The sequence below is a fragment of the Bactrocera dorsalis genome, chromosome 6, assembly GCF_023373825.1.
Source record: "Bactrocera dorsalis isolate Fly_Bdor chromosome 6, ASM2337382v1, whole genome shotgun sequence".
Lineage (NCBI taxonomy): Eukaryota > Metazoa > Arthropoda > Insecta > Diptera > Tephritidae > Bactrocera > Bactrocera dorsalis.
In genome coordinates, this window is record NC_064308.1 from 9,315,801 (window position 1) to 9,338,179 (window position 22,379).

At 37.6% G+C, this 22,379-nt stretch overlaps 1 protein-coding gene across 27 annotated transcripts in view; it reads right to left on the minus strand.

Moving 5' to 3' along the window:
- Window positions 1-22,379, minus strand: part of LOC105227111 (ADP-ribosylation factor-like protein 4A) — a 566,667-nt gene that overhangs the window by 275,327 nt on the left and 268,961 nt on the right. For 21 of the 27 annotated variants that reach the window (XR_007423153.1, XR_007423151.1, XR_007423141.1 and 18 more), the window contains one exon: window positions 3,477-21,322. The exons of the other annotated variants lie outside the window; for them this stretch is intronic. The gene's annotated coding sequence lies outside the window, so the exon portion shown is untranslated. The remainder of the gene's footprint in view (window positions 1-3,476; window positions 21,323-22,379) is intronic. 27 annotated transcript variants of the gene reach the window in all.

Below are 22,379 nucleotides of genomic sequence, written 5' to 3' on the forward strand. Positions count from 1 at the left end.
GGGTTGTGTCTGGAAAATATGCCAGCAATCTAAGTCCTTCTTCTGTACTAGCACATTTTGCCAATATGAAGATGACTTAACGTCTATAGTTGGTGGTCCAAAATTTTTGGGCTTTTGAAGAATTACCTTCAGAAACAAATGGCATCAAATTCACACCAGAGTAGAAAGAGTGTAAATTTTTTTGTGAAAACAACTCAAGTATTGCCTTCAGGACGGCTTCATGTTAGAATGCCCTTTAAAGCTGACCGTTCGCGTCCCCTATCATCGTTGGGCCAGGACCCTAACGACGGAGAAGCCCTAACTCTAGCGCACCTTTTAAACGGTTGTCCTCTGCGACACCGCCACCAGCACAAGTACCAACAGATCCAATTCGTTGCTGCGAAAGATGGCAACTTGTTTGATGTCTCAAGCAACAGTTTTGGCAACAGTGGTCCAAAATACATATATCTAACGAGCCTTCAGGAGCGCAACAAATGGCTGCACCTCAAACGCAACCTGCAGCCCGGCGATCTCGTCCTTGTTCACGAAGACAACGTACCAACGCAGCAGTGGGTGCTAGGACGAGTCGTCGCAACCTCAGAAGGACAAGACGGCAAGGTACGAGTGACAGACGTGGCAACTAAGGCGGGCACCATTAATAAGCTCGCATTACTGCCCATGGATATTGAAGGAACATGATTCTTTGTCAAGGTGGCCGGTGTTACGTCAAGCGACTTATTCCACCCATAGCAAAAACTAAAAACATTGAATAAAAAAAAATATTTTTTAAAATATTGTATTTAAATTATTAAGTTTTATTTATTTTTTTTGTGTACAAATACTAACTCTGATAATATTTAACATACTCACCTTAATCTATTACTATAAGTTAAAATGAATTATACTCACCTCTTTTTGTATATACATAAATACATCCTTACATTACAACTATTTTATGCCGTTAGCTTAAGTTTTAGTAAAAAATTAACTGTAATAAAGAATTTAATTGTAATTACACCGGATTCGAGATTGAACGCATTTCCTTTCTTTCGCTAATTTTTCGTCGCAATTTTCGGTAAGTTTACGTGTTCGGTACAGGCAATTGGTCGAATTTTAATTTCAGTGAAATCAGGCATCCCGACTATTAATTTCACTTTTCATTAGTATCAAAATTCTGGAGAGAAAAAAGATTTTTCGTTGTAACTAATTAAAGTTTTTGGTATTCCAAAGAGTATTTATCTGAGCGGTACGCGAATATCTTTTGATGCGTTGGATTTAATTTTTTTTTGCCTGAGCAAATTTGGAATATTGTATTTATCTATGGCTTTGAGTATTAATTTCCTTTTCGCTATAAATATGTAGACATGAACGATTTGTCTTGACTATTCCGGTTCTACATTGCCTGACTATTTTGCTAATTTAGACTGCATTTGATGGAAGTAAAATTTTTCGATGGTGTGCTTTTTTGTTTCTATTACATTTTTATTGGCTCTTTTATGATCAACTATAATTTGTTTCTCTTTCCGTTCGTATGGTTCTAAGTCCTCAACTTGTGATTGGGTAAATCCAATTGTAGTATACAATACAGTGTATACAAAGTGTATAGGATACAATTTTTGGATTTGGCCCATTATGTCTTCAGAAGTTTGCCATTGTAGAAGGGTTTTAATAGTTTTGTAATTATGTATATGTATCTATGTGGTATGTCGAAAAAGGTGTTTTTAACTATATTTGATTTTAAAATAAGCACTTCTTTTATTGGTATCAGATTTTGCCCTGAACTTTCCTCGAAGTGCGTTACTCTTGTTAATGAGTTGCATTCGGGTGGCTCGAGATAAACAGTCAGCTGCTATGTTAGTTCTGCCTGGTTCCATTGCCATGTTTTTCTAAGATGGTCTTACATCTTTTTAGTTTTGAATTGCCATTTTTATTATTATTAATGCGTACGTTAGATGTTGGTCATCGGTAAATATTTTTTGTAATAATTTTGTTTATTACTGATTTCATTGTTCCTTTTTCGAAATTGTGTTTATCTCTGATAAGGACGTGATTGGCGTCCTGTGAAAATAAGTGCTTTAGTTTTATTCCATATGAGTTATTTATGGGCATGAAATTTTCTTTAGAAGAATAATTATTTAAGAGTTTCATTGCCAAATATTGCGTGAACAGATGTGAGAGAAAGGAGAAGATACAACTCTAAAATTTATATTTTGTAGATTAAACAGAATGGCGTACGTGTGATGAGTGATACCTACTTTTCCTCCTAGTGAATTTGCGAAAAAGTTTCTGTAATTTGAATCATGTCCCCACTCTCCGTTCCACAATTACAGTAAGACAACGAAGAGTTTTTTAGCCTAAAAAAAGGTGTGAGAAGTTGTTGTTTTCATAGTTGTTATCGCGCACATTAGTATGGTACTCAGGATTGTTGTTATGACGGTCAAACGTTTGTGGATAAGGATTTTCGGATCGGTACACTCTTAGTTACATGAAATTTTCTTGGTAGTTTATTGATGGACTTGTTAGGTTACATTTTTCATGTCTTTTCCCTGTATATTTAAAATTTGCGTAGTTTACTGCACTCGTTTTTATACTAGGATCGATATCCTTTGGCTCCGGTTCGGTTGTGGGTTTGGTGGTGTTAGTCGTAAGGGTTGATTATAATATGGGCTCTGTTGCCGCGTTTATTGAAGATGATTATTAAATATTGAATTATGCGTTTGTGGGTATTTCTATGGCTTTATACAAGGGTTTGATCTTTGGAGGTATTGTTGTGGTATTGAGAGCATTTGATTGGGTCTATAGAATTGTAAAGCCGATAGAAGATACGTCAGCTCCGATAATTCTTTGGTGGGAGAGGTGGTATATTTTTTGGTTAGAATCGACTGCCGACCTTCATATTCTATGGTTCCTAGATTTCTTTTATCAGCATTATGTGTTGTCAAACCCATTGAAATCGCCTTCCGGTAGAAAGGGTGTTGCAGGATTCTAAAGCTATGTTCGCGTTCCCAACTATTTTATTCCTTATGGTGTTTAAGGTTCCAAAATATTTAGGGGTACCTTCAAAGTGCTTATAAATTTGCAGTATTCTTTTTCCACTAACTAAACTCAGATGGTTTGCTTGAGAATTCTCTTAGTGAGTTGACTATGCCCGGAATTTTAACTACTCCTTATAAATTATTTTTGTGTCCTTCAGTCACACAGTCAGTTTTTTTTGCGTCAGTCCTAATAATATTCTCTATTATCTCGTGTCCTTCTGAATTTAGCATTTGAGCATTTCGTATAATATTTGCTAAATTTAGGGTTCAGATTTAAAGCAGTCGTGGGATCTAAACTGGTATTGGGATCCGGTAGGTTAATCTTTCCTAACATGGCTGATCTTATTTATTTATCTTGATTTACCGATTTTCTAAGTTTTATTTTTATATTTTTTAACACTTATTAGTAAGTATGACATTTTTTTATTTGTATAAAATATAGCAAACACTACCGGCACTCACCTTTTTGATTCGTAGAGTTGGATTCGGAGTAGGTTGATTGGCGGCCGCGATCTTGTAGCGTGTATGCGTACGGATAAAGAACAAAAGAGGCTCGACGCCGTCCGCCAGTCCCTTTTGTTAGTTGTGTGCTGGTGTCCTCGTGTGTGGTGTGAAGATGTGGTGTGTATGTTGATGATGTGGTGCGCATCATGCTGATGTGTTGAGAATGCGGTTTGTATTGTGAGATGAAAAAATGATGCGCATGGTGTCAATGTGTTGAATATGGTGTGTATGTGTGGGGTGTAGTTAGATTATATTAAGAGGGGGGCGCAGAAGCTCATTTAACCATCCAGCCCCCCCTAAACGAATGTTTAGCCTAAAAGGCGCTGCAGCTGTTGCAGCGTTGCCACAACGCTGCTCAGCCCCGTAGACCGACGAGGTGGTGGTCCAGCCTGCCGACGCCGCAACGAGGTTCCGCTTCGCTGGGCCGCGCCACGAGCTGCGGATTGGAAGCGGGGTATGCGGCCGCGCTGGATGGGTGGCCGATTCACTTCGCGTGCCGCGCTGCGATGTAGCAGCGTATGATGCGGCCTGTGGCATATTTGGCACAGCCCTCGTGACTCACACGCTGCAGTCCCATGGGTATGTGACAAGCAGTTATGGCAATGCCCGTGGGCCTGGGCAACTTGCTGCCATTGCACGGGTCGCATACCCCTAAATATGCCACAATGGTGCAGGCGATGTGGGCGCCGACAGATGGGGCACCTTAGGGTCTCCGTGGTCCGTGATGGGGGTGGTCGAGTGCCACCACGAGGTGCGGGTTGAAGGACCGCTGGAGACGCGGTTGCCGGTACAGGTGCCGGCGTCGTTGCCACCACAGTTCGGGGCGCTGGAGTAGGCACGGTGCGTGGCGCATTGGTAGCCCGAGCTGTTGGCGTGGTTGCGACTGGTGTATCTACATCCATGGTGATCTGTGTAGGGAGGACTATCGATTATAAATCTATCATACAATTAGATATGGACCATCGTGCCACGATATGTGGCATGAATGGGTCGTCGTAATGATTGACCGATTTGTGTTAGTTTTCTTCGTTATTATTCGACGGTTTGTTATTTTTTTGGCGATTGGTTATATTTTGACGGTTTGTTATTTGCGTACTTTCTCGGATTTTATTGGTTTCATTTGGTTCGTTTATTGTGTAGCGATAATACCGGTTTATTTTCGAGGTTTTCGGATTCGCGATCATCGGAAGTTGGCAGAAAGCATAGCTTCACGAGCGGTCTGGTTAGCGTTCCGTTTTGCGTCCGGAGATCAACGATTCGTATGTGACCGTCGGAGCCGTAATGTAGCTTTTCTATGCGGCCAAGCCGCCACTCGGTAGGGGGCAGACAATCCTCATGAATGAGGACACAGTCTCCAAGTTTAGGCGCCTGTTCAGGAGTCTTCCAGCGGTATCTTTTGTGGAGTTCCTTTATATATTCGTCCTTCCATCGGCGGCTGAAATCATGATGGAGAATTTTAATTCGTTCCCATCGATTTAATAGGGATAGCGACTCCACGCCTGGCTCAGGAATGGCCAGGATGGGTGCTCCTTTTAGAAAATGCCCTGGAGTTAAGGCGGTGAAATCTGAGGGGTCTTGCGATAGTACTGTGAGTGGCCGTGAATTGAGAACGGCTTCAATTCGATTTAATAACGTCGTGAACTCTTCGTAATTGAATTTATAATTTCCAGCTACCCGTTTGAAATGGGATTTGAAGATTTTCACAGCTGATTCCCATAAACCGCCCATATGAGGAGCGCTTGGGGGTATGAATTGCCAATTGATACCTTGAGGTGCGTACTTTTGTACGATGTCGGGTGACACTTGTCTTAAAAAATCCACAAATTGCTTTTCTGTGGCTCGTTGAGCTCCAATAAAGGTTTTTTCATTATCGCTCACGATTTTCGAAGGGTAGCCACGTCGAGCGACGAAGCGAGCAAATGTCGCGAGAAAAGCCTCCGTCGTCAGATTACTACACAGCTCAAGATGTACTGCCTTTGTCGTGAAACATACAAAGACAGCCACATAGCCTTTCATGAGAGTGGGAGACCTTACCATGGACGCCTTTACCTGGAAAGGCCCAGCAAAATCAACACCTGTTGTGCTGAAAGGCAGAGCGAAATTGCAGCGTTCAGGTGGAAGTGCTGCCATAATCTGTATTCGCATCTTCTGCTTGTGCATAGTGCAAATCTTGCACGTGAAGATGCACTTCTTGATTTGCAGCTTAAGACGGGGGATATAATACTCCTGGCGTACCATCTGTTGCATGAGGCGATGTTCGGCGTGTAGCATTAAGATGTGGATGTAATTTAGGAACAACGTGGGAAATGGTGACCTCTTGGGAATTATTATGGGATGGCGTTCGTTGTATGTTAGGCTCGAATTAGCAAGCCGACCATTGGCACGAAGCAGACCTTTCGTGTCCAGAAATGGGTTTAAAACTAAGAGAGAGCTCTTTTTATCAATCGGCTTCGATTCTCTTAGTAGTGATATATCGCGGCTGAAGTAGCGCGCTTCTGTGTATGCTATTAGTGCGACCTTTGCCTTTTGTAACTCTAGGTGCGTCACTGTGTTGCATGGGAAATTATGTGATCCCTTGATTTTGCTTTTGAGTTGCTCTATAAATTTGAACATATAAGCAACTACTCTGAGAGCTCTTGGAAACGATGAAAATCTTTCGATGATGTCGGTATCATCCAATAATGTGTGAAAGGTGGCGATTTTTCGAACTTCTGGGGCGATAATGTTGCGCATGGGGGATTGTGGCCAAGAATCAGGAGATTCTATCAACCATCTGGGGCCATTCCACCAGAGGGTGGTAGTGGCAAGGTGCAGTGGCTTGCACCCTCTTGTAACTAGATCGGCAGGATTGTCAGCACTGGCTACGTGACGCCAAGTGGCTGATCTCACGAGATCAAGTATTTGAGACGTTCGGTTAGAAATGTACGTCTTCCATGCATGTGGTGGTTTTTCCAACCAGGCTAGTACAATTTCGGAATCGGACCACATATATAGTTTGCATTTTGTCATATTTAAATGCATTTGCACCATGGCTACTAATTTTGAAAGTAGTAGTGCGCCACATAACTCAAGTCGTGGGAGACTTGTAGTTTTTAAAGGTGCCACCTTTGCTTTTGCTACTAATAAGTGGCTTGTGGTCGTGGTGTCACTTTGCGTGCGCACATAGATAGTAGCGCAGTATGCCTTTTCTGAGGCGTCACAAAAGCCATGTAATTCGACTTTGTGATCGGGAGAGTAATTTACCCATCGTGGAATTTGAATCTGAGAAATGTCATTCAGATTGTTTGCGAAGAGGTTTCACTTGTTCGTTCCAGTCGGTTCCATCTAGCCATAATTCTTGTATTAAGATTTTCGCTTGGATCATAATTGGCGAAAGCCATCCTGCGGGGTCGAAAAGTTTTGCCACCGAGGATAAAATCTGTCTTTTCTTTATGGCTGATAATGCGGATATGGACTCCGTCGTGTATGAGAACTGGTCCGATATCGCATTCCATTGAATGCCTAGAGTTTTTTTTTTGTACTTTCCTTTTCGAATATAAGGAATTTAGTGTCCAACAAATTTTCGTTTGGAATATTTTTGAGTATATTTGGGTGATTTGCCGTAATCTTTTTTAATGGAAACCCTGCGGATTTGAGGGCTTTAATTACCTTTGATAAGGCCTCGTATGCTTGTGGAAGGGTGTGACTTCCAGACAGAATATCGTCTACATACGTTTGAGTTTTCAACACTTCAGTTGCCAGAGGAAATTCTGAATTTGTGTTGTCTGCCAATTCGTGGAGAGTTCGAATGGCTAAATACGAGGGCTGTCTGATAAATTACCGACCTCAACGTGAAGCTAGCGCCACATCTGAAAAAAAAGTTTCTACTTCAAATTGTGCATATTATAATAGCTACTCGCCAAAATTTCAGAAATTTATCTTGCGCAATTATCTGTTGACAGTCGTTTTTGTGAGTCTATTTCGGTGATTTCCCCAAAATGGAAAAAATTGAATATCGAGCTGTAATTAAATTTTTATTTTTGAAAGGCAATACGCCTTCACAAATCAAAGATGAGTTGGACTCTGTGTATGGTGACTCTGCACCATCGTTTACCACCGTAAAATTTTGGGCAGCTGAATTTAAACGTGGTCGCAGGAGCTTGGAAGATGATGAACGTCCTGGGCATCCAAAAACTGTAACCACTAACGATAACATCGCTAAAGTTCATCAATTGGTACTAGACGACCGCCGGATTAAAGTTAGGGAAATAGCTGAGATTATGAAGATGTCAAAAGAAACTGTTTGTCACATATTAAACCAAGATTTGGGCATGAGAAATCTGTCCGCGCGTTGGGTGCCGCGTTTGCTTACGCTAGACCACAAACGTGCGCGCATGAACATTTCCAGCGCTCTGTTGGCTCAGTTTAGAGGCAATAAGACCGAGTTTTGGCGCCGATTGATAACTGTAAACGAAACTTGGATTCATCATTATACGCCCGAAACAAAAATCCAATCTAAACAGTGGATTGAAAAGGGGGAACCAGCCCCAAAAAAACCTAAAGATGTGTATTCGGCTGGGAAAGTGATGGCGAGTGTTTTTTGGGACAGCCATGGAATTATTTTTATCGACAATCTTGAAAAAGGAAAAACTATAACAGGAGCATACTACGCATCATTATTGGACAAGCTAAAGGAAGAAATTTCGAAAAATCGGCTACATTTGCAAAAAAAGAAAGTCTTGTTCCACCAAGACAACGCACCATCTCACACCTCAACAGTCGCCATGGCGAAAATCCACGAATTGCGGTTCGAACTGCTTGACCATCCACCTTATTCACCGGATCTAGCACCAAGCGACTTTTTTTTATTTCCTCAACTTAAAACTGCGCTCGGCGGTCAGAGATTTTCGTCAAATGAGGAGGCAATCTCTTTCGTGAACTTGTATTTTGCAGACAAAGACGCCAAGTACTATTTGGAAGGGTTGCAGAGATGGGAGCATCGCTGGGAGAAGTGTGTGGAGTTACAAGGAGACTATGTAGAAAAATAAAAAAAAAAATTTGAAAAAGTCGCGTGCATCATGGTTAGGTCGGTTATTTATCGGACAGCCCTCGTATAGTGCACAGTTAACGCCAAATGTAACTGTTTTTAATTTCAAGTCGCGTAAAGGACTGGTGGGGGATCTTCGGAACATAATACGTTGAAAATCTTGGTCGTCTTTATGTACGCCTATTTGCCGATACATTTTTTCAACGTCCCCATTGAATACGTATTTGAATATACGCCAATTTAGTATCAGAAGCATTAAATCTGGTTGGAGTGTGGGTCCCGTAAATAGGATATCATTTAGGGAATTCCCTGAACTCGTGGTTTTCGAAGCATTAAAAATAACTCTTACTTTTGTGGTTTTTTTGTCTGGCTTTACTACTGCGTGATGTGGCAGGTAAAAGGAGTAGTATTTGCCGTTGACGATTTTCTCCCCTGGGTTTACTTCCTCCATATGATCTAAATGGAGGTATTCTTCTAACACACCATCATATTCAGATTTGAGTTCGCCTTTTTTAAGTAGGTTTCTTTTCATACTTAAAAACTGCTGAATTGCAGAGGTGCGAGAGTGACCTAAGGCGAGTGTGTTAGGAAATTGTTGCTTAAGTGGTTGTTGTTGTTGCTCTAGTAGTTGTGGCTTTGTAAAAATTCTCACAATACTGATCTTCAGGAGTTGTGACTGATATGGAAGGGAGTGCTTCTAATTCCCAAAATTTTTTCAATTGTGAATTGAGGTACTCGTTTGAGACTTCCTCAACTTGAGTTGTCATTGTTGTGACTGGTTCCGCAACTAGTCCGCTTAGGACCCATCCAAAAATGGTATTTTGCGCCAAAAGTGTTTTGGTAATTTTCTCAATACCTTCGAGAATAATTTGTGGTATGAGATCGCTGCCTAATAGGAGATCTATTTGAGCGGGGGTGTTGCAGTTTGGGTCTGCTAGCTTTAGGTGTGAAACCTTTTGCCAATGCTTGCTATTTATGTGATAGCTGGGTAACATATTGGTTAATTGCGGTAGGACAATAGCTTCTGCTTGTATGCGCTTATCCGCTTTGGGGGAAAAGAGGGTAATGGGGCAGATTTTATTTGAGTTTTGAACAACTCTTCCGCCCATTCCCGTGATTTCAAAGTTGGCCAGTTTTGTTAGAAACTGTAGCCTGTTTTGTGCCCTAGACGCTATAAATGATCGTTGTGATCCTTGGTCTATTAAGGCTCTGAGTTTAAACAGTTCTCCTCGGTGTTCGATGGAGACAACTGCTGTTGGTAGTAGTACCCTACTTCGATTTTCGCTGTGTAGCGTTTGAGTTTTCAATGCCTTTGAGCAGCATGGTGCTTCTTGGCAATTTTGTGGATTTGGCACTTCGGGCTTTGTTGTTTCCACTAAACCTGTTGCTCTTTTTACGTTTGCGCTGTTAGGGGGTGAGCTGGAATAATTTGTTATATGTAACATTGAATGGTGTCTTTTATGGCAGTAAACGCAATTAAATTTGTTTTCGCAATCTTTAAGCGTATGCGCATGTGACAGACAGTTGGTACATAATTTTTTCGTTCTTACGAAATTGTTTCGATCGCTAATATTCATTTTTTTTAATTTTTCGCCTTATTTTAGTTTGTGACCTCCTCTACAAAGTTCGCACGACGTTTGTTTATATTATTCTGAAGAGAACGATTGATTTTTAAAAAAGCTTCTATTTGAATTATTGTGGCTACTTGCTTGGGGTCTATTGACGCTTCTATTGAGGTCGTTTTGAACGTTTTTGGTTCTGACTAGTTTTTTATCTACCCTTTCTGCAATTTCATATTGGGTAGTAAGAAACTCTTTCATTTGATGCCATGTTGGGCACTTTCTTCGCGATGAGAGCGATTGCTCCCATAATAGTAACGATTTTTCTGGTAATGCAGCTGTGTATATATTTACCAGAATGGGATCCCAATTATCTGTGGGAATATTTTGTGTCGATAAAATCGACAAACATTTTGAAACCGTGGATTGAAGCTTTATGAATTCTTCACTGGTTTCTTTCTGAATTTTTGGTAAATTCATTAGTATCGTCACTTGCTTGTCGACCAATATTCTTTCGTTTTCATAACGTGCTTTTAGAGCTTCCCAAGCAAAATTAAAATTTTCGTCATTCATTCGAACTGTTTCACTATTACGCCTGCCTGACCTTTGCTTTTGTATCTGAGGTGATACAATTTCTGCGCTTGTGATAATTTAGGATGGTTTATGTACACAGCTGTAAACATGTCCCGGAAGGACGGCCACTGTTCATAACCACCATGAAATATATCTGTGTCGCATACTGGCACTTTAAGGTGAATGCCTGAACTTGCCTCTTGGGCTTGTCTTTGTGGCAGATCTACTCTCGGTTGTGGAGTAGGTGCAATTGCTCTTATTAGCTTTAGTTGATCAGAAATCATTGCCTTTGTGTCTTCGAACTGGTCTAGGCAGTGTTCATATTTGGTGTAAGCCGAGGATTTAAAATTTTCTGGTAGATCTGAATCATCAGATTCTACGATTGCGTCATATGCCGCTTGGAGACGTGTCCAGAAGTTGTATTTTTTGATTTCTAAGACCGATTCCGAATTGTCTTGAATCAGTGAAGATGAAAATCAAGTGCAGTATCGTATCAAACTGTCACTCTCAGCAATGAATTTTGTATAAGAAATGTCTTTATCTCTCTTTAGTTTTGTAGCACCTTGCTTTGAGCGTGTAGCTTCAGCCGGTGTACATGGACTTTTTTCGTCTGAAATCATCTTTGGAACTTTTAGCAACTGAGTTGTTTTAGATTCCTTTGAGTCTGAGCTCATTTAAAAGATGTATCGAATAAATTAAAGAGTGTTAGAGAAACCTAGACTTGTAGCTGTTTAGAAAAAGTTTCGTATATAAGATGTTGAATAGAAGACTCTTTTGTATGTAAGAGTTTCAAACAAATAAATAAAACCAATGGCTTTTTGATAAACCGAGATTTTAAAAATTTTTTGTATATATATGTATTTATATGATCAGACGAGAACTCTTTTAAGTAACTAAGAGTTTTGAACGAAATTGATATAAATAACGCTTTACGTATTTGATAATATGTGTAATCGCGAACTCTTTTACTCGTAAGTTAATAAGAGTTTTAAAATAAAATAAATAATTAATCACTTAAATTTGATTTAATTATTTTTTTGATCACCGGAAATATTTTGTGTATTTTATTTTTCTAAGCATATTTCTTTTATATGTATATATTTGATGTTCAAATGTCCTATAGGGTATACCTATAGGTGGTTTTTTTAAATTTTTTTTTTATGTGCTAATGAGCGCTCGTTTTAGAGATCACTGCACTTTGTACATATTTCATTTTTCGAATGTCAAGAACTGATTCTTAATCGACTTCGACTACTGAAAATCGATTTTTGAAAATCGATTATTTTACGAGAAAACTCGATTTTCGAGTAGAATCGGAGTCGAGTTTACCATCCCTACTGGCAGCTATCGGGGCACATATAAAACCTCCGCACAATAACCACCACAAAAAAATATGATTTTTTTCCATGTAATTTATATGGAAAACAGAAAATTTGAAATAGGCACCTCTTAATATTAATATTAAGAGCTCATCTTTTGAGTGACTTTTTTTTACACATTTTCGAAAGTTTTGAGCCTGTTTTTCAGTTGAAAAAAAAGGTTGCCTCAGAATGACACACCCTAATGTACATACATATGTATGTGTTTATAATATAAAGATGTTATTTTAACATACATACATATGCTTTTATTCTTGTTTTTGCTGACGATTGCCGTAGCTTATTTTAAGCAATCCTGCTTATACTTGATTAAGTACAAGGGGTATTGCTGGAAAATTGTGCAAGTCAATACTTGAATTTTTTTTTTGTTTTTGGGATAGTTTTTGTGTTATAACACAACGGTAATGGTTTTCTGTTCTTTTTTGACCGTAATTTTGGTCAGACCGCAATTTAAAAAACTTTTTGTTTTTGAATTTTAAACATACATACATATATGTATAAAAATATATAGATATTGATAGGAAACGATACCACTCACTTTGATTTCCGTCAGGGGCTTTTGGGGATAATATTTGTGTGAGTGAATGTGCCTGAATTTGCGTGTGCCTGTGCCTGTGCTTGTGCCTGTTGTTCCTCTCCCCGGTCCTTTTGGTGCTAGCGTAATTGTTGTGTTTCCTTGTTCCTCTTTTGTCTCGTTTTGTGTTTCTTTTTCACTGCAATGTGAAATTGATTGGTTGTCTCCACTTTTTCCGTCTGCGCACCACAACTTTGTCACCTCACTTTTTGCCTTTGTTTTTTTTTTTTGTTTTACCATACATACATGTGAGTATGTATGTATTATGTCTGTATGTAAAGCTTAGCACCGCACGTTTGTTCACCTTTTTCACACTTTTGTTACCACTGTTTCCTCTCAAATTTGCTTTTTTTTCCACTACAGGCTTTCTTTTTGTTTTCTTTTTTTTTTTCTCTTCAAAGCTTTTTTACTTGTCACCACCGAATTTTATCCGATTATTTTACAGTTTTCACAAATTTTTTTTTTTGTACCGTTAACTTTGCATTTTTTGTTTTTGTTTTTCAGCTTTTGTCACCAACGGCTTTTTTAGTTTTCTCAATTTTCCGTTTTTTTTTTCACTTAGTCACCGCCGGTTTTCCAAAATTTTTCTTTCAGCTTTCACAATTTTCCTTATTTATTTATTTTATTTTTAATATTTTTTTTTTACTATTTTGTCTTATAGCTTTCACAATTTTTCCTTTTTTTTTATTTATTTAATGTTATTACCGCGTCGGCGCGTCACTGCGATTGACTTTTTCTATTATTATTATTTATTTATTTTTTTTTTGATTTGTGTCACCACAAGTGCCGTCCGGTACGGTTCGAAGAACCATGTATAAAATATAGCAAACACTACCGGCACTCACCTTTTTGATTCGTAGAGTTGGATTCGGAGTAGGTTGATTGGCGGCCGCGATCTTGTAGCGTGTATGCGTACGGATAAAGAACAAAAGAGGCTCGACGCCGTCCGCCAGTCCCTTTTGTTAGTTGTGTGCTTGTGTCCTCGTGTGTGGTGTGACGATGTGGTGTGTATATTGATGATGTGGTGGGCATCATGCCGATGTGTTGAGAATGCGGTGTGTAGTGTGAGATGAAAAAATGATGCGCATGATGCCAATGTGTTGAGCATGGGGGCGCAGAAACTCATTTAACCATTATTATTGTATTTTATTTTTTGTTTTAACATCAAATAGATTCATATATTATTTTTCTTTCATATTATTTCTTTTTTATTTAATATATTATATATGTATGTCTTACACTACTTGAATGCGCGGTGTGTATACCTTGGTAAAGATCTCCTTTTCCCGTCGTACTCAGGCTCCTCCTCTGCCGTCTGTCCGGTGTGATCGTACACAGTTATTTAATTTTTTTTTATTTATTGTCTTTATTATTTATTGTTCTGGCACGTAGCCAATTTCTTTCAGCTTAACAAATATTAATTAAAGAAAAGTTATCACTACTTTTTTACTGCTAGACTTTTGATTAATGTTTCGTTCTTGTTTAAATTATCATTTTTTATTTATTAAATATTTTTCACGTAATTTATTTTAATTTTGTTTTTATAATAAGTAAATTTTTTTTGATATCTGGCAAATGTTAAATGGATTTTATATTTCGTTCGGGCCTTAATTAAATAAAAATACATTTTTTATATTTCTCACTGGACACGAACACTACGAAAGGATACTGCTTTTACAAAATTAATGTTTCTTATTTGCTTATTTTGTGTTAGGTCAGCACTTTAGCGCAAATAGTTAGTAGTATTAGACCGGATGCGGCTGTGACTGTTTTGAACGAAGGAAATATTAAAGGTTTAATTTACCGCGCTGTGGCGTACCAAGCCTGTCCAAAGAATTTAGAAATACCACTGGATAATTCACGGCGTCGTCTTCATTGTCAAGACGCTCGATCGATTTGTATGAGCGCAAGTCTCCCGGAATTTGACTTGTCCAATGTTTGTGATGAGTTCATCTTTCGTGAATTGATAAAGGGAATATGGAATTGATATCGAACCACCGGAAGTATCAACTGAAATTGTACCATTTCCAATTTTCAGCGAAGACGATGTAAAATGTCTTTGGCAATGTCGATGTTTATATCGAAAAGTATGCGAACTTCATTTTCATGCCAGTGATTAACGTGTTCCAGCAAATGTAATTGCTGACTTACTTCCCCAAAACTTGCACACCTCGAACCATTCACAGTAAGCAATGACTCAAATATAGTTGAACCGCGTACATTAATCAATAGCAACCGAAGGCAGAAACAATCGTCGTTTTTCGGGTGGATTGTGTAAATTCGTCCTAATGCATTAGACACCTGGATGTCAATCTACTGGTTAGCCTTGCTTTCTGCGTACCTATTTCTTCGACGATGCATTGCATGTATAATATCAAGGTATTTCCGAATAGAGCAATGTTCTCACAAACGGATCACTGACGAAAGTTGAGAAAAAAACTAGACAATGTTAATTTTGTTGCTGGCGATGTTTCCACTGGCTATACTGTATTCTCTGGGTTGAAATACACTCTTTGGCCATTCCTCAAATTAACTGCGAGACGCACAACAGTCGGAAAACGTTCATGAATTGCAAAAGTAAATATCCTACAAAGCGCTTTATTGCAGTTCACGTATGGACCGTATCGCTCAAGACCAATAATCGCCATGTTGCTTCCTTTGGTGACGTACTTACAATCGTATTTTATCGATTTCTCCAAACTGCAATACTAAACACTGATATGAGTTTTGAATATGAATTAGACAATATACTACGATCCCTGTGTTGTCAACTTCGATATTCACTCTTCTAACTTGAATGCTGAATGTTCTGTTATCTGGTGAGCGACGCCGATAGAGTTGATATCCATCATTTCCAGTTTGTGTTTCCGAAAGAAAAGCACGAGGATACTGTTTCGTGCATTTATTGTCAGACATACAAACCGAAAAGGGATTGTAGTGTCCACAAGGTCCATGAACCATATTGGTTTCCACCACTTCATCAGGAATTTCCGGAGAAATGATTTCATCAATTTGATCTGGTGTAACCATCATCCACCATCCAAAGAAGAATGTGTGCGTGCCGAAACCCTCTAACATCCAACAGCACCATATACTCGTATACGTTGCTTCAAGATAAAATCAATCAAACATCGCAACTGTTGTTTGAAAAGTCGTGCTGTGATGATCGCTTGCTGATTGACCGCGATCCATAATTCCGCACGTATGTCACCGCTCCTGGGAGTACTTCTTGCCTTGCCTTGGGCTGCCATACGTTGATGGCAAAACGAACGCCGACCGATATTAGGGCGACCTCTTCGTGGCTTAGTAACAAATTTCAAACTGCAATTGACCTCTTTGTGTGAAACACACGTAAAGTTTCCTCTGAATAATTTTCAATAATTTTTCTTTTGAATAGCCGGAATAAAAAAGCAAGCGACCGAAATTAAACTATTCAAATAATTTTCAAATCAAAATATGGAAAAACAAAACAAACAAAAATTGAAAAAAATTGTATGGAAAAAAGTCACTATTTGGAATTATCCAATTTTATCGAGTTTTCATTGTTTTTAATATGTATTCTGTTATTCGGGGTAGAGACAAATCCAACGAATCAATAACCATGAAAATTGGTTCAGCAGATCTCGAGTTATAAGTCTTCGAACAAACCCGTCTTTGTTTTATATATATAGATATTAAAGAGTTAAATTTACTGAGGAGACTCCTGGAATACGATTAGGCTTTAATTATTTTAACTTTGATAATTTATTATGAGTTAACCTATATAATATACGAAAATTATTAACAACTTGTTCATTCATAAATTGTAGCATCATAAGTTGTTTTTGTATGGTGTACGTTGCTATGCATTCATTACGAGTTTCCATTGAGTCCCATACAAAATATCACGTAAGTATGTACCAACCGGGTTTTTCAGTAAGGATGATATGACTTCTAAGAGTCGTTTCGACCATCTTGTCATGATCTGTAACTTTTCTTCATTGTATTCAGTAAGGTTTACAACTTCATCGTGGAACGTTACTCCAAAGAACAACGTTTACAAACTATTTAATTTAATTATCAATCCAGTTATTTTATGGTTGTAACAACCGTCCGCCTTCGTCGAATTGTTGAAAGTTTCGAGTGTACACTTTTTTACATAATGTTTAAGTGCCAATAAGATAAAGAATCGCTTGAAATTATGAAAATTTTGCAGCCGTACAGGCAAGTGTTGCTGAACACCGCAATTTGACTGTCTCAAAAAAAAAGGATTTGGGATTGCACCCGTATAAAATTATTCTAACTCAAGAACTGAAGCCATTGAACCACCGTAAACGTCGTGGATTTGTTGATTTTGCTTTGGAACTACATTAAAACTATAACAATTCTTTTTTTTTAAGAAATCATCTTCTCCGATGATGGTCACTTTCTTCTGAGTCGTGCGGTAAATAAACAAAACGATCGATACTGGTGCGAAGAAAATCCAGAAATTATTCCTGAACAACCATTGCATTCACCTAAACTGACACCGTGATGCGATTTTGGATCTGGCGGAATCATCGGTCCGTACTTCTTTCGAAATGAAGCTGGTAACACCGTTACTTTCAATAGAGAGCGGTATACAACGATGGTAATAAATTTTAAATGGACGCAATTGGGAGTAGTTGATCTTAACAGCATTTGAAGAAAAAATAAACCAAATTCTTTCATATATTTACTACCTTGTTGGAGCCAAGATTCGCACCCGCTTCTGTGCAGCAAAAAACGCACGAGTTAAGTGTGTAGATTAAATAGAAACACAAAGTTATATTTAATTCCACTCTTTTTATTGGTTCTTCAGAACTAAACTGAAAATATCAATGTCACTGCTATTTATAATAATAAAAATTGTTCAGCTCTTAAGCTGTTATATGTACCATAACATATTGTGTATTTGTTTGTGTACAAATTCTGCATATGCAGAATTTACTGGTCAATGCTCGAAAAGTAATATAAACAATAATAAAGTGAACGACCCTTATGCAAGCAAATTGCTTAAGTGTCGTTCTGTACGTAAATTGTGTAAGTGTCGCTACAAAGTAATAAGCGACAATAATAAAAACTGCTGTTTATGCTTAATCGGCATATTTCGTTTTTGATTGTTTATATGTACGTATTTTCGTGCATTGGTTTTTTAATTGTGAAGGCTAAGCCTTAGCTGTGGTTATGGAGTTGGAGCTGCCGTCGTTGTTACTGACGTAACTCCTCCTTCCCTTGATTGAAAATTCTCCCGAATTTTTATTCTAAGTATTGAGATTTTTTTGAATATGTGGACAATAGCACTCACTGTGATAATTATTATCAATAATATGATTACAAAGTTATAATGATTGATGTTGAGTGAATATTTGTATCGAATTTTAATTCTTGATATTTTTGATGTTGTCTATTTCATTCAAGACTATTTCGTCTAATGATAAAGTTAATTTTGTATTATTGTACATACATGTGGGTAATTTAACCCTCGTCGAGACCAACGGTCTGATACACTTAGTCGAGACCAATGGTGCTTGGCTAGGCCCCTATGTGTTTACATACATTTGTATGGAAATACGTGTTGTATTCACGCTCATATATGTACAATATAGATACATTTTTAAAATTTCTTACCTCTCGATTTGATTGAAATCAAATTGACTGTCTTGTTCACGCTTGGCGTGGCAATAGCATTCACAAAAAATGTAACATTTTGAGAAAAAGTACATTTTTTCTTAACCTTTTAAAACGCTCTAGCGGCTAAAGTATTTGTATTGTAGGTAGGTCAAACAAATTGCACTGGTTAGGTTATTTAAAGAGCTTTCAGGAAATGTATAATTCGCTCCCAAGGCCCCAGCGTGGGCGTGGCAATAGGCGCAAAATGGGTTTTCACCATGTCCTCCCCTTTGTTTCACTACAGCTGGGGGGTATGGGGCAGGGGGAGATCAAAACCATTTTGCGAGTTAGTTCATAGTGTAATATTATAATATCCTTTTTTCGTCCATTTCGATACGATATCCTTGAATTTTTTTTCTGAATTCTATAGACAATAAAATTCTAGGAAGCTACCTGGAAGCGCAAGTCGTTTGCTACACTCTAAATATATTTAAATAACATTTAAAAACAAGTAAGGAAGGGCTAAGTTCGGGTGTCACCGAACATTTTAAACTCTCGCATGATAAAGTGATAATCGAGATTTCATTATCCGCCATTTACATATTTTCTTATTTTGCTGTAAAATTAATTAGAATTAAATTCTGAGAGATTCACCGATATTTTCGGTGAAAAGTTAGGTTAGATTAGGTTAGGTTAGGCACTGAGTTCTTCGTGTTCGATATCAGGGACCTTGAAGTTGTGAAGTTATAGTCCGATCCCGACAATTTTTCCACAAGGGATACCTCAGCTCAAACACCGTATTTGTGTAAAGTTTTATTCCGCTATCATCATTGGTTCCTAATGTACATAAATATTATACAGAGAAGACATCAGATGGAATTCAAAATAGCGTTAATAATATATTGAAAGAAGGCGTAGTGTTGAACCGATTTCACCCATATTTCGTACATGTCATCAGGGTGCTAAGAAAATATTATACACCGAATTTCATTGAAATCGGTGGAGTAGTTCCTGAGATATTGTTTTTGGTCCATAAGTGGGCGACGCCACGCCCATTTTTAATTTAAAAAAAAAGCCTGGGTGCAGCTTCCTTCTGCCATTCTTTCCGTAAAATTTTGTGTTTCTGACGTTTTTTGTTAGTCGGTTAACGCACTTTTAGTGATTTTCAACATAACCTTTGTATGGGAGGTGGGCGTGGTTATTATCCGATTTCTTCCATTTTTGAACTGTATATGGAAATGCCTGAAGGAAACGGCTCTATAGAGTTTGGTTGACATAGCTATAGTAGTTTCCGAGATATGTACAAAAAACTTAGTAGGGGGCGGGGCCACGCCCACTTTTCCAAAAAAATTAGGTCCAAATATGCCCCTCCCTAATGCGATCCTTTGTGCCAAATTTCACTTTAATATCTTCATTTATGGCTTAGTTATGACACTTTATAGGTTTTCGGTTTCCGCCATTTTGTGGGCGTGGCAGTAGACCGATTTTGCCCATCTTCGAACTTGACCTTCTTATGGAGCCAAGAAATACGTGTACCAAGTTTCATCATGATATCTCAATTTTTACTCAAGTTACAGCTTGCACAGACGGACGGACAGACGGACGGACGGACAGACAGACATCCGGATTTCACCTCTACTCGTCACCCTGATCACTTTGGTATATATAACCCTATATCTGACTCTTTTAGTTTTAGGACTTACAAACAACCGTTATGTGAACAAAACTATAATACTCTCGTTAGCAACTTTGTTGCGAGAGTATAACAAAATATGCCTGGCCAGACCCGACGGTTAACGAAGCTATTTTTAAATGCTTTATCATAATTGGAAAAAATTACATTATTTATTTCTATTTTACAATTACTAAAAATTATTAAATTATTATTATTTAAAGTTACATTTCGTTCATCACAATTATTTATTAATTTTATGTTATTTATGTTTTTTGCAAGAATGACTCCAAGTTCGAGTTCTTTTATTTCTTCTTTTATATTTTTGATTTTTGGACATACATTGTTGTTGAATATACAAAGATTTGTTTTTCTTAGCTTATTTACATTAGGGTTATAAGTATTCATATTGTTACGATTTTACTGCTTGCTAGTTTACTTTGCTAGGTTCGTATCTCTGGATTGACGAATAAAACCAAAAACTGTTTAATTCAATTCAACAACTCTTTATTTTACAACTCGTCTACACTATAACAGTTTACTCTTAGCACTGATTGATTACGTTGGCGCTGCCACGGCTTATATAGCCACGCACTCCTCGCTGTTGCCGACGTGTCCTTCTAGAATATTGCGTCTGGAAATTACAAGAACATAATGCTGTACGGCGCCAAATGCAGCTAAGCAGACAGCCGCGGCGCCAGATGTCTACAACAAGACAAATGCTATTCCACATACCTACAGCTATTGTTCATAATAAGAGATGCATATAGCAATACAAATACAACTTAATTCTACTTTTGTAACACTGCCCTCCACTTAATCTCATCATATAAAATAAATGTGAAAGAATATCCTTGTTAGACTGATCTAAGCTACTAAATTTTTCTGTAATTTTTTGCCTATCCAATTCAATTGTATTAGCTAGTTTTCTCATAGTTTCGTTGAAATTATTATTTATAACTATATTGTTATTAAAAGCTTCTATCATGTTGTGGGTATTCTCATCTATTGTACTTATAGGATTTTCTATTTCGGATCTGTCCTCATCATCCATGGTACCAGCTATCCATTTGAGACCTGAACCTACGATGTTGAGTAGACCTCTTTTATTTTTGTTTATCTGGAGGGTATGTAGTCTAGTTCTAGCTTTATTTATTTCTGATAAGAGAAGTTCCTTATTATCTATTATTTTTAGTTGTTCTACGTTTTCTTGGAGGTTTTCTATTGTCTTTTCGTTTTCAGTAAGATCTATGATATGTAGTATAATTGTATAGTCCGCAATTAGTTGTACATCAGTTAATTTTATTTCGACATATCCATTATGGTTTTCATTGATGGGTTGGATTATTAATGTTGACATTACTAGTGGTATTACCATCAGGATTAATATACCTGTTGATGTCCATTTCCCCTGAAAATTTATTTTTTCTTTTAATGTTGCTTGGGTATATGTTTTCTAGTTTTAATTTTTTGTAACGAGGCTCATATTTATGCGTAAGTGCTTTGTAATTTTTTACATAACCTTCGTGATTATTTTGTACGAATTCCTCCCTATTTTCATTTCTTTTTTCTATAATTTTGTTTTTTGCTTCTAATATTCTGTTTTTAATTAGTGTTTTTTCTATCCTGCCCTCTACTATGTCTAAAGGTGTTGTTTTTATTGTGGAATGTATGGATTTATTGTACCACTCGATACACTTGTATACCCTTTCTTGTGTTGACCATTGAGAATTTTGTGTTTCAAGTGTTCTAAATTTTTCGGATAATGTGCTGTGCTGGTTATTTCATGTTTTGAAAACTTATCAATGAATGTGATAAAGCTATGTTTCTTTATAGTGTAAACATCTATATGTATAATTTCATTTACATCAAATGGTGTTTCTGTGATATTAAATTTTGCTTTAATAGGGTTCCTACTGTATTTTGATCTGTTGCAAATATCACAATTATTTATATATTCGCTACTTTCGTGTCTTGCGTTTTATTATTTGTAATTATAATTTAAGTTGCAAATCTGTTAACTACTGTATTGAGTGGTGTAAAATTTTGATAGGTACTGTTATCTTCTTCAACGTTTTCGGTATTTAATATGTTGCCTGATTGACTATTTATTCGGCTCATAAAATCGGCTACTTCATTTTCCTTACCCTTTATGTAGTTAATATGTATGTTATATTCGCCAAGTTTCAAGAGCCACCTTTGGAGTCTTGGGTTAATATCTTTTCCTTTCGTCTTTGCGTACAACTAAACAAGTGGTTGATGGTCTGTTAGGAGTTCAAATGGTTTGCCATATAAATACTCGTATGGTCGGAAATAGTTGACTGACCAGACGATAGCATGCAATTCTTTTTCGATTGCAGCATAATGTTTTTCGTGGTCGTTTAAGGTCCTACTAGCGTAAGCGATGGGATGATTTTCTTGAGAAAAGACTGCTCCTATTGCATTATCACTAGCATCTGTTGTTAGTT